The sequence below is a fragment of the Sus scrofa genome, chromosome 9 (assembly GCF_000003025.6).
Source record: "Sus scrofa isolate TJ Tabasco breed Duroc chromosome 9, Sscrofa11.1, whole genome shotgun sequence".
Classification (NCBI taxonomy): Eukaryota; Metazoa; Chordata; class Mammalia; order Artiodactyla; family Suidae; genus Sus; species Sus scrofa.
The window spans coordinates 13,300,482-13,315,754 of NC_010451.4; the positions used below are offsets into that span (position 1 = coordinate 13,300,482).

At 49.4% G+C, this 15,273-nt stretch overlaps 1 protein-coding gene across 1 annotated transcript in view; it reads right to left on the reverse strand.

Moving 5' to 3' along the window:
* TENM4 (teneurin transmembrane protein 4) overlaps positions 1–15,273 on the reverse strand; it is a 786,343-nt gene that overhangs the window by 259,867 nt on the left and 511,203 nt on the right.

Consider the following 15,273-nt stretch of genomic DNA (forward strand, 5'->3'; position numbering starts at 1 on the left):
ACTACCATATATAAAACAGATAACCAACAAAGACCTGTTGTAGAGCATAGGGAACTATACTCAATATTTTGTAATAACTTAGAAGAGAAAAAATATGAAAAAAAATGTATGTAGAACTGAATCACTTTGTTGTACACTTGAAACTAACACAACACTGTACATCAACTACACCCCAATAAACAAAAGAAAAAATACATTAAAAAGCCCTTGCACCATCTTCAGATAGCCCTGGTCACGCTCTTCTTTGGCCCCGCGAACCGCAGCGGCCGTGTGTCTGCACTTGCACACGCAGGACACTAATGTGTGTGCCTGCACGTGTCCCCCACCACCCGGGAGCCTGAGGTGGCTTCACCTCCTGCGCTCTGCACCTAGCCCAGGGCCTGCCCCATGTAGGTGCCTACGCTCTGATATCACCGACGGGGAAGCAAATGATCGCACACGTTCTAATTAGAAAAGAACGCTGCACAGCTATAAAGGCTGGCCATTTCTACCTCATGAGAAATGCTGTAATGGTTTGTGGCTCTTCAGTAATGAGAGAGCGTCCGCATCCAGGTGGCAGACCGTGACCCGTGTGGAAACGCGAGCAGCTGCGGTGCTGGGCCGGGGGGCGGGGAAGGGCCATCCGCCGGGCCCAGGACCAGAGATCCGGCCATGTTCACGTTCACGTTCGCGTCCTCGCACTACATCACTCATGGACACTGTTACTGATCACGCCCACTCTCACTGATTTCTCTTTTCTCCCTGAGAATGACCTCAACGCTCCCTAATCTAATGACGGAAATTAGGCGAAAGCAGCCATCTGATGCATGTTAGGCATCGCCCCAGAAAGGAAGTCATCAAACAAGATATTACGCAAAACCTTTTAATGTCTCCATTCTCTTAACTGCCCATGCAAATCAGATCGAACAATTCCAAATGGAGAAAAATACGCTCGAGGCTGTGGCTGCGAAGACCCTTCCTGTGTCGGGCCAATCGGAGAAGGCATCCCTGTGCGGGCCTGTCTGTCCTCATCAGCCTCCCGTGTGCCACAAGTGAGGTGCTTTACTCGTATGTTCTCTGACCTGGGTTCCAGCGCTGTGACGTTTCTTATCGCTATCATCCTCATTTCCCCAAAGGGGAAACTGAGGCTCAGAGAAGTGAAGGGGTTAGCCTGAAGTGACCCAGCCAATGGTGGGTTCAAACCTAGGACCAGCTCCGCTCTACAAGCACAGGCTCTTTCTACCTCTCCCCACTGTACCCCACCCCCCAACTGCCAATGTATGTCAAAGAGATGCAGTAACACTGGGAACAGCTAGTGCTGGGGCTCCTGGCAGGTGTGTGACGTGTCAGTTCCATCTATAGGCTGGCGTCTCCTAGGCCTCTATAGGAATAGGGGAGATGCCTCATTCTGCCGTATCTGGTGACTCAGCAGATAGCTCGGCTCCCTCGAGCTGAGGTCTGAGCAAGGAAGGCCAAGTCACAGTGACTCATGTCCAGTGATAAGTGGATTGTCCCCAAAGGAACTATACATCTGTTTCTCCCTCTCTAGAACTCAAAGGTGGCATTTAGGAGTATTCATCCCCCCCCATTTATTTATTTTTTTATGGTCATCCTTGGGCACTTGGAAGTTCCCAGGCTAGGGGTCAAATCAAAGCCACAGCCACAGCAACGTGGGATCCGAGCCATATCTGCGACCTACACCACAGCTCATGGCAATGCCGGATCCTTCACCCACTGAGCGAGGCCAGGGATCGAACCCGCATCCTCATGGATCCTAGCTGGGTTCCCTTCTGCTGCGCCCCACGGGGAACTCCCTCATTTAGGAGCATTTCTAAACGTCAAAAGCCTCCATGAAGATAGAGTCTGACTGCCCCCTTCACACACTTGAAGTCTGAGCTATAATTAAGCACGTACCCTCTGACTCTCCGTGTTTGGCTTGTTGGAGCCCATCAGGCAGCCTAGCACGGCTGTAACTCACACAGGCAGGCACTGCAGGCAGGGCCCAGGGGAGTCCCGCTCTCCCAGAGGACTCCCGGGAAAGGTCTGGAAATGGAAGGCCCAGGGCTGAGGCCAGGAGGGAGGTTTCAATGCGGGGCAGCCTGGTTTCCGGTTGACAGCTCAACGCAATTCTTGCCCTAAAACCCTCACTAGGCTGAGTCACATACTGCCTACTTCCTCTAGATCTCAGACTCTTTTGGAAGACCATGAGGTCTCCCTTGGGGTCCTTGAATCCACAGACCCTGACCACAGACCTTTGACCTCAGAGTATGGAGTCAAGTCAACTGATTCTTACGGGAACCTCCTGTGTACAGGCATGGAGCGAGGGAGAGCGAGGCCGAGTACCAGCCTAGCCATCAGAGCACTGGGTCTCCTGCAGGGGCTGGACTTGGAGACAGTGAACCCTGACGGGATGCAGCAGGGGAACTGCTGGCATTAGGGTGTATTTGCAGCATGATGGGGCTGTGAGGGACGGATGTTCTTTTGCAAAACTGGGAGAGAGGGCTGAGGAAGAGGCAATACATGTCTTCCCAGTGCCAATATGCAGCAGACATTCTGAAGAACATTTCTTTACCTGGCCTCAGAGGCAATCCCTGGAGGCCTGGAAGGATGGGTAGAATTGATTAAGAGGAAAGGAAGACTATGTAAAGCATGCAGGACAGCTTGAGCAGAGGCAGGCGGGCAGAAAATAAAGGGAGTGTGTCTGTACCACTCCAAAGCAATTAACTAAGTCCTGCTCTCCTGATGCTTTCATGATGACAGTTCTTGTCACCTAACTCTGGCCGGGGTTTTGCCCAGCGTCTCCAGCTAGGCCGACATGGCTATATCCTTCTTTAAATCTGTTTCTCCCTGGAGCGCTCATGGTGTGCCACTGGCTGCAAAAGCTGACTTAAGTATTTCTGAGAAAAGGAAGGCTTGAAGTTCCTGTCGTGGCTCAGTGGTTAACAAATCCGACCAGGAACCATGAGGTTTCGGGTTTGATCCCTGGCCTTGCTCAGTGGGTTAAGGATCCGGTGCTGCCGTGAGCTGTGGTGTAAGTCACAGACGTGGCTCGGATCCTGCGTTGCTGTGACTCCGGCGTAGGCTACAGCTCTGATTTGACCCCTAGCCTGGGAACCTCCATATGCCGCGGGAGCGGCCCAAGAAAATGGCAAAAAGACCAAAAAAAAAAAAAAAAAAAAAAAAAGAGAGAGAAAAGGAAGGCTACACTCCCTTGGGATGAACACTGACTCAACTGAGGCAAGAGCAACTTCCATTTCTGAGTAGCCTGTCCAAGGGCAGCTGGTGACGTCAAAAAGAAAATCCTTCACACCGTGACTCAAAGGATGGAAGTGAATGGATGTGACAGTGTGGAAAGCCTGGTCAGACGTGCGATGATGGTTCTGTAGGGATCATAGGCCCAGAGGCCGAGACTTGAGATATCAGAAAGTCAGTTCAACAAAAACGTCCTTCAAGCACCAAGTACAAGCAGCGGCACCAGGGAGGTTCAGCGGGAGGCTCAGGATCAAGGGCAGAAGGGAGGGAGGGAGGGAGAGGGCGGCACACGGAGGGCGCGGCATCATGCCTGGCATGAAGCTGCTGCTCGAGGCATCCTCAGCATCACCACCCTGCTTACGGCCACTTCCTCGGTCCAGGGGGATCAGCTCAGCCAAGAATTCCTTTCTGAAACTGTTTTTTTTTTTTTTTGGTCCTTGAGCAGCTAAGCAGCTACTACAAGCCAGGCATTGAAAGAAGCCCAGAGGACACAGTGACAAACAGGAGTGATTGATCCTCGCTCTTCAGTGGAAGACACTGCAGTAAACAATTAAAAACCATGGGCAGCAGGCAGCAGGCTAAGGTCAGGGCTGGCTTTGTGGGTATGTGAGCCCTGCAGGCACGCAGGACTCCGTGCTCAGGGGGCTTTGGTTGAAAGCGCTGCCACCATCGTGAAATTCTTCAAAACTTTTGAACAAAGGGCCCCTCACTTTCATCTTGCAGTGGGTCTCACAGATAATGCGGCCTGTCCTGGAGGCAGGAAAGAGTTCTGCCCTTGGTTTCTATGCTGCCCTTTCCTCACGAGGTAGTAACAGAAGAGTCTGGGGAACTGTTGTCCACACAAGGTATCTGAGAGACTTAAGGGCAATCCCACCCCCTGGGCCAATGAGTGGTCCAGGGACGAGCACGCGACAGAGCTCTGACCAGTGAACTCTGATGTGAATTCAAGGCTCGCTCCACTCTTCATGCGCCCTGCCTCACAGCTGGTCGGGGAACGCTGATGGGGAAGTTTGCTGAAAGTTTCTCGATAAATTCTTCCTTGTGTTTAATACCGAGCAACGGGAAGCCGGTCTCTTTTGCTGTTAAATGAACGAGAAGCAGCACGTCCTCTGCGCTGCTGCCAGCAGCCATCCTACACCTGCAAGCGGAACCAGCCTCAGGATGAGAGCGCAGAAACGTGGAGTGAACCCGGGCCCTGGATGACGCTGTGGGTCACCAGAGGAGCCAACCCTGAAGCTCGCCCTACCTCTGAGCTTCCTTTGATGTGATACAATCTAGGTCCTCGTACACAGTGTTTTCTGCTAATTACAGCCTAAAGCATCTTAACTGACACGGAGTCGACCAACTTTGTTTTAAATCCTGATTCTGCCTCTTACCAACCGTACACCTTTGGCAAGTCCCACTTTCTCTCCTCCACTGGAGAAAGAGGGCACGGAAGCACATTTTATGAGAGCAGACGGCAGCGAAGCTCAAAGGCGGTAATGCGAGTGAGGTTGTTGGACATTGGCTGGCACACAGCAGGGGCGCAATGGATGGCAGGGATTATGATGATGATAATGCTAAGACCTAACTCTCCACCACTGCGTTTCCTGACGATGAGCTGGTTATGAGCTGAATTTCCCAACTAGTAGTAAAAGGAGCAGAAATCTTTTTTTTTTTTTTAATATCTTCCTTTTGCATAAATAGCAATTTATAACTATGCTAATAAAATTTAAATGACTTGACAAGCAAATGCAATCACTTTGTACATTACAGAGGCAGTTGGTGAGCTGCCCTCTCGAAATCTGGACCTTCCCTGATCACCCATCACAGTGGGGTTTTCCTCCTTCTGGATGCTAATCGCGAGGTTCACCAACACGGGCTAAGACAGCAAAGCTGCAATTCTATGAAATGAAAAATAATTTCACACCCGTTACTAGTGATACAAACCCTAGTTTTTATTATTTAAATTAGCCTTCCAAATCTTAATTCTTACTCTGGATTATTTGTTCTCCTGAATATGTTCAACCTTTGCCACTTTCTTCCCCACCAAAGCAAAACAAAGCAAGAGGCACCCGCTGAGATCTGAGCTTCAGAGCTACATTTTGGGTGAAGAATAAATTCAAAGTCATTGGCGATGGGTGATACACAAATTCTATCCATCAGCATTTTAGCTCTTGTTACTTTTTTCAAAAGTGAGTTCCAGGGGAGCAAGGAAGAATAGTTTTCCTGTTGCACCCAACTTGGACCACTTTGTAACTGCAGAGTTCCAAGTGAATCTGGGGAAATTCCAATTGGGTGCAGCCAGAGGGATGCTTTATATCCTTCCTGACAATGTCTTGCTAGATGTGGGGAATGAAAATGCAGGAGAACTGGAGTCTGTTAGTGACTTGACAGACGCCTATCCAAATGTGGAAGCTGCCTCAAGACGGCACCAGTTATGTGGGAAAGATGGTGAGCGTGCAGATGCTTTCAAACACATTTCCATGCCAGTTTGAAAGCTGTTTCTATATGGTTCTCTCTCTCACACAACCATCAGAGGATTGTTCCAGAAGGTCACTTCCCTGCCTAAAGCCCTCCCTTCCATGGATCCTTGCTGTCTTTGAGATAAAAATCCAAGTAAGTTCCTTAACTTGGTACTCAAGATTCTTGAAGATCCAGTCCCTTTTACAGCCTCATCTGTCACCATAGCCCTTAGCCACACGGAACCAGTTGCAATTTCTCAAACAAGGCAATAAAAGAAAGGCAATCAACAACACCAAGAAAAATAAAAGCATGTGAGCAAGGAGGGATGCTGCACTGCTTGGCTTGGAAGCAAAAGAAATGAAAACAACAAAGCTGTATTTTAAATAAGCATAGTTATATAACCAACAACTACATATTTAACCTAAAATGATCATAACAATCACGTGAGGGTTGTGGAGAGAGGGAAAGCAAGAGAGTGGGCGGGGTGGGGGGTTCTACTGCAGGAAGTCAGCAGATAATACCTAAAATTGATTAATGCAGACATGCCACCATAGGCAGCTTATTTAGAAACATGGAGGTCAGAGCAGGGGAAACAATGAGAGAAGACATCAGCTCAGGGCTGTTACCCTCTGGAGAGTGGGCTCTGGGAGCGGGGAGGCCTGGGGCAAGGGACTGCTACTTTTCTGCAACAAACAATTTACTAAAATTTAACTTAAAAAATTTTGTGTACATACTAGTGTCATTTTAAAATGATTACAAATGAAGTTTTTTTGTTTTTTTTTTTTTAAAGCCATAGAGGCATAGCTTGAACACCAGGTTTGATGTTCATGCCATCCTTTGAGAAAAGACACGGTAAACAGAGCTGCAGGGTGGTATTTTACGGATCAAGATAACTTGCTTTCTTACGTGGTGAACACCAGTAATTAGGAGAATCATCTGGAATCCATCAGTGACCAGGGCTTTGGGAGGCTTGGCAAATGCTCAGTTACCTGGCTTTGCAGACGACGATTTTCTAGGTTTGGGGGATAAAGATTAAACTCTTTACAATACGGTACATGTTTGCTGCTTGCTATAAAGCATCGATATTCACCAAAATGTTTTTTTCTATGGATCGTTCACTTTTTTTTTTTCTGTGTGCAGTGCACTAGCATTCAGCGAAGCATTTGCTTTTAGTCCATGTGTGAGCATGATGTGAGACCTCCTTCACACGGATTATTTCGCTGTATATGCTCAGAGCTCATTTCTGACGGATTATCTGCTTGTGTGCATCGTGGCTACTAGCATAGCAATTGATTTAAAGCTGTTTGTAAGCGGCTGTGCGCCATTTTTTTTCTGATATATTTCCTTTGTCTACAGGGATTGCCTAGGAATTTCTTCCCGTTTAGTCTCCAAGAAAAGAAGCCAATGACCGATTACATTTATGTTTGGAAAACAAACAAAATTTGTAAAGAAACTCGTTGGCTCTACACCGCTGCCTCTCCTTAAGAAACCTTAGAACATGGTAAGGTAAAGGATGTAAACAGAGAAAAAGTTTCTAATGATCAAAAACAAGAAGAGCGGTATCCTGGGACCAGACATCCGGAACCGACCCTGTGCGTTAAGGGCAAAGGACTCGGCGTTTTCAAGGCTTAGAAGACACGTGTGAAGTGTTCTGCCCCCTCTGCGGTCAGTGTCCTTCACATCAGGAACCACCACGTCGAGGCACAGAACCTACCTGAGAGGCGGTGCACAGACTCAGCTCTCTCCCTTCCATCCCAGAAGGAAGGGAAAACAAGTCCTGCTCGCTTTCTCAATCACATTTAATTGAAAGCAACCTGCAGTGACAGCCAGAGCTTTCATTTCCACCTTCCTGAGCTCCCTGAAGCCCCTCCCAGGCAACAGGCTGCTGCCATCTAAAAGCAGGGTCCTGCAGTGGGTTCCCTGAGGCTGGCCGCATGGTCGCCAGCCACCCCCAGGCCTCTGCTTCCTCAGCCTCTGCTGGCTGAGGCCCCAGGGCCTTCTGGCTCTTTGTCGAGAGCCAGCCCTTCCGTCTGCTGAAGCTGCAGGCCTTGCGACCCAGTCCAGGAAGGAGACTGGGAGGCCCCAGGAAGAAGTGAGGTCTGCAGCTGAGCCTGTCCCCCCACCTAGCTGGCAAGTTTCAAGAGGACAACACTGTGCCTTAAGAAGCCAAGAAGGCTTTTCTCCTAGCCTGGGAGGAAAAACACCAAGGTGCCACTAATAAGTAACAACTCGCAACTACTAGGGCACACAAAGCTACAACAATTAAAATGCCGTGCAAATAGTTCCAAACTCTGCAAGGGGCTTGACAGCATAGATTCAGAGCCTTGAACTGTATCTCAGAGAACCTGAGGACTCACTATCACAAAGGAGTGCAAGTGGGGGTTCCAGTGTGGGCTTTGGAATCAGATCCACATGCGTTCAAATTCCACCTCTTCTGTGCGGTGACTGCGGGACTTGGTACCTACGGCATAACTTCCATGACGAAAGTGAATTCTGTTTCCCACATAATTCAGGGAAATAAGTAAACCCAGTACATAATTATGTGATAAATTATTGTGGGAAGGATTAAATGAGGAAATACATGAGATGTACACAGCACAAGGCCAGGCACCTAGGAGGGAGCGCCGGCTGAACAGAACGGGCTTTGGGCTGAGGCCAGCTGGATGCAAACCAAGGTTCCATCACGTAGGAGGTGAAAACTCTGTCACGTTCCTCAAGGGCAAGTCGGAGAGAAGGGCTGCCTCACTGGGTAAGGTGGTTTGAGGCACTTCCTAGTTTCTGTGCATCTGCAACTTGCAGTATGAAAAACTCACCTACCAGGTGAGCTGTGAAGCTGATGGGGGAGGCCTGGGGCGGGGTGAGAGGGCAATGCCCCTTGCGGTCAGTGCCCTTGCAGATGCCTGTCTACACCTGCGGCCTCAAGCCGCAAAGAACCTCATCCCTAGAATGCTCATTACCCACACCTTGGGCCCCCTTTGCCATAAATCTGGCTCCCGCAGGGGCTGCCCGTAAATTCAGATCCCCCTGCCTTCCTGGAGGAGACCCCAGACCTTCATGGAGGGGAAACCCACTGTCAGCTGAGGCTGAAATAGGCAGGACAAAGAGACAGCCATCAGATTGCTTCTGCGGTGCAGCGGGTAATTACAGAATCTGCTAAATTACAGTGATTAGGCATCGCCAAGGAGAAGTCAAAAGAAGTCTCCAGCAACTTTAGAAGTGGGAGGGGGAAAGTTTAATTAAACAGCTCCTTGCAAGGGATTTAATCTCTCCCTTGGAAAAAAAAAAAACAGCAGGTTCAGAGAAGAGTGGAGGGAGAAGGGCTGAGGCGGGGGTCCAGGGCAGCCCTTCCACAATGGGGCAGCCCACGTCTTTAAAGGGTTCTTGGGGAGCGAGTGCTGAAAGGGGAGCCAGTGGCCTTTATTATGGAAATGTAAGACTGCGGCTGAGGGTCAGGGCCCCTGGCGGAGGAGGTGAAGGGGAGACCCTGGTAGAACAGCTGATAACATCCTGCTGAGAAAAGGGCTCATCTGCATAAATACAGCTGAGCGAGCGGAGCTTCAGGTGGCTGTGGATTTTCTCTTGAAGGACTTACTCTCCCCGAGTCAAAAGTTCACCACCTCCAGACTGTCATTTTGGTAGGAAATGTGCCTTTTTTTAGCCACCAAACATCGAAAACAAAGCCTGCTCTGCCGGGAGCCCCTTTTACCAGCAAGGCTTTCTTTGAAAACTAATTAAATTGAGATTCTGGACAGACCAGGGCCCAATGCATTTGAGGGTAGGGGTGGGGTGAGGGATAGAAAGACCCAACAGCTTAGGTGGGGGCAGGTCTGCGCCGCTGTCCAGGACTCATTTCAATTTTACCCTGAGAGCTTTACAGAGCGGTCCGGGCTTCTGCAGACTGGGGAGGTGCCGACTGAGCCGGAGGTCCGCAGGGGAAAAAGTTCTGGAAGGGCTCTCCGTGAGCATCTCAGGCCACGACCATGGACAGTTCATGTCACTCTCCTAAGCTTCATTTTCCACCTCAGTACAAATGTGCACACTTACTCTGGGTACCTTACGTGGGCATGATGGGACGGAATAATACTGAGATCATCAAACAGGACGGACTTAGAAAGGAAGGAAGAGAAGCTAACAGACCAATCTTCCCCAAGTCGATGCTGCCGCTGCCCTTGTCTTTCTCAGATACATTCTGTGGCTCCCACTGCCCACGGAATACTGCCCTGTTTCCCCAAATTAGAGCTGGCGGTAGCCGTGGCGTAGTGTGTTAAGTCTTTGCTTACACACACGTCCCTCTGCCCGAAACACTTTTCCCTCTTTCTCCACAAGGCTAAGTGTTACTCATCCATTGGCTGTGTGACCTTGGCAGTGACGTAGCCTCTCTGAGCCTGAGTGTGTCCATCTATAAAATAAGAACAACTTATTTTATCACTGCCAGGATCCTTGGGAAGATTAGATTCACCCAGCCTTGAAGTAGCCTGGGCTGCAGGAGGTTCTCCACGAAAGCTGTGGGTTGTGACAAAGGCCACACTCCAAAGATTACCAGGAAAAGGACAGGAACCTTATCTCCCAAGATCTTGATTATAAGCTCCAAGAACAACCCAGATATTTAAAGAAGTGAACAGCGTTGGATAAGAGCCCTTTCTCCTGACTGTGGCAATGATTAAAACCAGGCCTTCAGCAAAGAAAAATTCGACACACTCTAACCCTTCAGAGGCAGGAAGCTATCGTTAAAAAGGTCATCTTTTCGGCCCAGACTTCATACGGTCCAGGGGAAGGGTTCCAAATGGTTATGCTTTCATTTTGCAGTGTTGCCAAGAGGATTTGAGAATCCACAGGGCCTCATCTGTTGTTCCTTAAGCAAACATCTAATGTAATTTGAAATTTCACTTCATCATTTTGATGGCCGCCAGCAATTCTCCCCCCAGCCTGTTAGCTCTCCCCTTTAGGGAGGTTAGGGCTCTTTCTGAGCAGCCAAAAAGGTGCCAGCTCTACGTGGATCCTCTCTGTCCACCAGTCATGAAGACAATTACACAATGGGTGGTGGAGAAGCACCTGGCCCACGATTTCCCCCACGTGGCTTGCAAAGTTGTTTTCTTTTTTCCTTTTTTTCTCTTTCTCTATGTTTCCGGATTCCTTTTTTTTTTTTTTTAAGGCCTGCTACCTCTGAGTCCTAACAGAGGCCCCAACACATTTTGAAAAGAAAAGATACCCACAGCCCTGAAAGGGGACACTAAAGGGATTCAGGTGGGGCCAGAAGGGTGTCAGACTCTAAAACCTACAGCCTAAAGCACAGATTGTTGCAGCTGTTAAGTAGAAGAGCAGTTTTCAGTGTTTGGTAGTAGAAAACAGGCAGAAGGCCCTGCATTTGCAACAAAGCATCTGAAGAACACATCAGTAAATAGATACTGACTACTGATCCCGTAAGGAAGAAAGGGAGGAAGGAAAGATGCCTTTACTCACAGCCACTAGCTTTGAGGAAACTGTCATTTAATTCTACACACGTCCAGTGAAGTAGGTGGAATAGTTCCCATCACAGAGCATCTGGCTGAGTGACCGGCCCAAGGTCCCTGTGCCGCAAAGGGGAAAAGCCACAGTGTGGCGTGGTAGAGGTTGGGGTTCTGAAAGCAGCTCAGGATGCCAGCCTAGGCTGGATGTGAGTTCCACCCCTGAGCCAGGGAAGCTGGGCAGCTTAACAGACCCCTGCGCTTTAGTTGCCTCCTTTACGAATGGCCATGATAACAGCAATACCCATCTTTTGGGCGACAGGAGGATTTAGTAGAATAACTCTGTACAGCAACTTAGTAGGCCACTGGGCACGCAGAAAGTCCTCAGTGTAAGCGAACTGCTGTCCCCACAGACAGCAGCACCTGCAAACTAGAAGCCAGTGCTGACCATGGAATAGACCGCCTGACTGCGTCTGGGGCGAGAGGAGGCATCTCCTCTGGGCAAGGGAGACTGGGTTTCCACATTTGTAAAAAAGGAGGCAATATGTCCCTTAAAAGGCTGAGAAGTGAAAAAGCATACACACACACACACACACACACAACTTCACACGGTACCTGGAACCCAGCTGGGGCCCAGTAAGTGGCAGCAATAATTATTAGAGTACTTGTGGAGGACTCTGGGAAATTAAAATGCTGCATAAACTCCACGTATGATTTTTAGCCTTCCTTTATCTACTTCCTAGGTCCTCAATTAAGGCACAATTAAAGACCAGCAAAGGCTCCAAGGCTGGCTGCCCACCTTTTCCTTCTTGGTTTGGTCTTCAGGGCTGCTTGTAACTTTTATTCAGGCCCCAGGCAAGACATAAAAATACATTGAAACACCCAACCACAGTAAATGCTAATGAGATTTTGCAACATCTCATCTAGGGAACACTGCTGCTGGTGGATTGGGTTTAAATCTCAGGAGCATTATTGGCAGGCTGAGGAAGTTGGCTGTGGGGCGAGCGGGCAGCCAGTGCCTCAGGCCACGTGCCAGCCCACCGTCTTACCCACCCAGCCCGGCCTCAGGTTCTGGAGACTGCAGGTAGGAACACCTGCCCCTGGAAAAGACCACATGTTGCCCCTGGCAGGGGCCTGATGAATGTGAGGGCCCCTTTCCCCTTCTTTGCTTAGTAAAGAGCTCGGGGGGGCCCCCTTACACTTGGTTATTTCTGTTTACTGAGTGCAGACAATTGCAAAATCCCTCCTTGGGCAAAGGAAAAGGGGACACGATGAGCTCTCTCGTGTCCGGGTGCTAAGGTGCCCTGGGAATGAGACCTGACTTCCGTCCGTGTGAGTTTCTCTCGGGACTTTAAAACACAGCCATCACTTAGGAAAGCAGTACTCAGCGCGGCATGTTTGCCAGGGAGGGCGGCCCCTCAGGATGAGGCATCTGGTGCCAATAAAGGCCAGGCAAGGGGGCTGAGGAGATGCTGCAGGAGGGGAGCCTGCGAAAACACCGATCAGGGCTGCCATCACGACACCGACACCGGGGTGGGGCGCCGCCCAGCCCATCCGCGTTCCATCATCCCCCACAGACCGACCAAATCACAGAATCTTCCGGTCTGGCAGGCTCGTTTGCAAAGGGGGAACAAAGCCGCAGGGCAAAGGCACAAACAAAATCCACGGCAAGACCTCGATGGTTGTCCCTCATTGTTCTGCCACGTGAAGAGCAGAGGGGTCTCGGAAAACGACAGTCCCCTGGGAGCTGTGCCAGACTCCATCTTGGGGGGGACTCTTGGCCCTTCTCCTGGCATCGGCCTCGGGATCTCTAGCTTTAAGGGGCGATTCTAGCGACCTGGTGGGCCTTCCCTCCCAGTCGCTGGCAGCCTGCTGAGGGCTGTTAAGCCTGCTTATGCATATCACCCAGAGGCGTCTCCCCTACCAGAGTGAATGCCAAACAACTGCTTCCCATCTGGTCACATTTCGCATACTGGGGGGACTGGGCCATTACATAGAGCCAGCTCACCTGATCTGCTTTTATGCGTGTTCATAAAGGAGGCAAGGGAGATGTGTTAATAGCTTTCATGAGGTGCTACGGCCCAAGATCTGGAGATGATATGAATTATGCTCTGTGTTAAAGCCTCTTTATCGTCCTGGGAGGAAGAAGCGAGACAGATTATGTGTGCTTTTGGGGGGGCAGAGGAACATTCGATTTACTACCCAGGAGGGGTTATGCTTCACGGCCAGCACTTACTTTGGTTCTATTGCCTTACTGCCTTGCACTTTGCAAAGTGAGGAAGCGTGCAGCTTATAAGAGTTTCTTGAACCCTCGGAAGAAAGGAGGGGGCGGGAGCGAGCTGAGCTCCTCTTACGTTGCAGGCACCTTTCCTTCCTTGGCCGACAATCCCAAGGGATAGGTCAGTGCACTGGGCCCGTGTCACGGGTAAGGAAATAGGCTCAGAGAAATGAAGTAACAGACACCAACCCACCAGTCAAGGAAAAGACTAACTATAAAGCTCCCAGAGTTTACTGAATTTTATGTGTGTGCGTGTGTCTCGCTAGAAAACCAGAAAAGTGCTTCTAAGGGTTGGGAATGACCTCATGAAGTTGGGTTAAGGGAACTATCTGGGGCTACAGTACGAGGGACACACTCTCCCCCCATCGCATCTCCAGGGCCAAAGGTGCGGCTGCATCCCAGCTCAGTGTCACGATGCTGATTATGCAGACGATCCGAGACAGGCAGCAAAGTCTAGGATGGGAACCATCCACCTGAAACAAATTCCTAAGTATGGACTCTGTTTTAAGAAAACTGTTAATGTTGTTTAAAGTCCTAGCCTGGAAGTCAGAAGGGCTGGGTTCTAGTCTTGGTCCGACGATAGTGTCACAAAGCCACCTCGGGCAGGTCATCCAGTGTCCTTGAGCTTCTCTTCGCCTTCAAATAAAATGGGGTTTTGCAATGAGAGCGCTAAGGCCCCTTTAACTTAAAGCTCTGTGATTCCATCTGTAAAAATGCACCTAATATAACAGCTCATTCCCCAGTGAGGGATAAACGAGGTGCGACGGAGCTGCCTTGTACGTTGCATGCACACGTTTCATCTCCTTCAACTAGAAGGTGAGTTCTTGCTGCGGCTGGAGTGTGTCTTCTGTCTGGCACCCAGCACATGTCAAGAACTGTGACGCTGACTGTACTCAGTGAAAGGAGGAACGGATCTTCTCATTCCTGGTGCGATATTAAAGGATGTGGACTTTGGAATCAGAAAGTTCTGAATTTTCATGTCGCTTTACTCTGAGCGTTGTTTTCCAAGTTTATGCAATGGGAGCAATAATACCTGCCTTGCAGGGCTGTATTATCACCAAGTTAAGTGTCTTTCTTGAAAAGAAGGCCAAGAAGAGAATATACAGCAATCTTAAAGGGTGCAATTAGCTCCTTAATGAATGTCTGTCAGGCTAGCGGCGGCTGAATGCACCTGCTGTATGCACCGGCATTCATTCAACATGCATTTCTGAGGAACTGAGGAGTACAATGCTTATCACTGGAAAAAGATGATGGATCAGAAAGAATATTTACCAAATACCTAAATGTACTATGTGCCCAGGACTTTTCTGCACTAGCTCTGGGAGGTAGGAATTGCTCTTCCCACACTGAAGACAGGAAAGCCATACTCAGAGGAGCTAAAGCACTTGCTGAAGGTCAAACAACTGGTAGAGACTAGTGGACGTGACAAATCAGAGGGTTTAATGGACAGTGGTGAACAGGCTGAATACCTCGAGCATTGCGATGATCACCAAGCTCCTGCAAAGTCGAGTGAGGGGTGGGTGGGGAAGGAGAAGAGGCTGCCTTAACTAATCATAGCACACAGGTCAAAATCAAGGTGGAGTTCATTTAGAAGAGGGAGGAGGAGGAGGATACACCACTGTTCATTCGGATGCAAAAACGAGGATCATTAAGGGACCTAATTAGAAAATAACATTTAAAGAATCCTTCAAAAATGCTTCCTTTCTGGAATTCTCTCTGTGGCACAGCAGAAACAAATCCAACTAGTATCCATGAGGATGTGGGTTCCATCCCTGGCTTTGCTCAGTGGGTTAAGGATCTGGCATTGCTGTGAGCTGTGGTGTAGGTTGCAGATGCGGCTCGGATCTGGCATTTTTGTGGCTGTGGTGTAGGCTG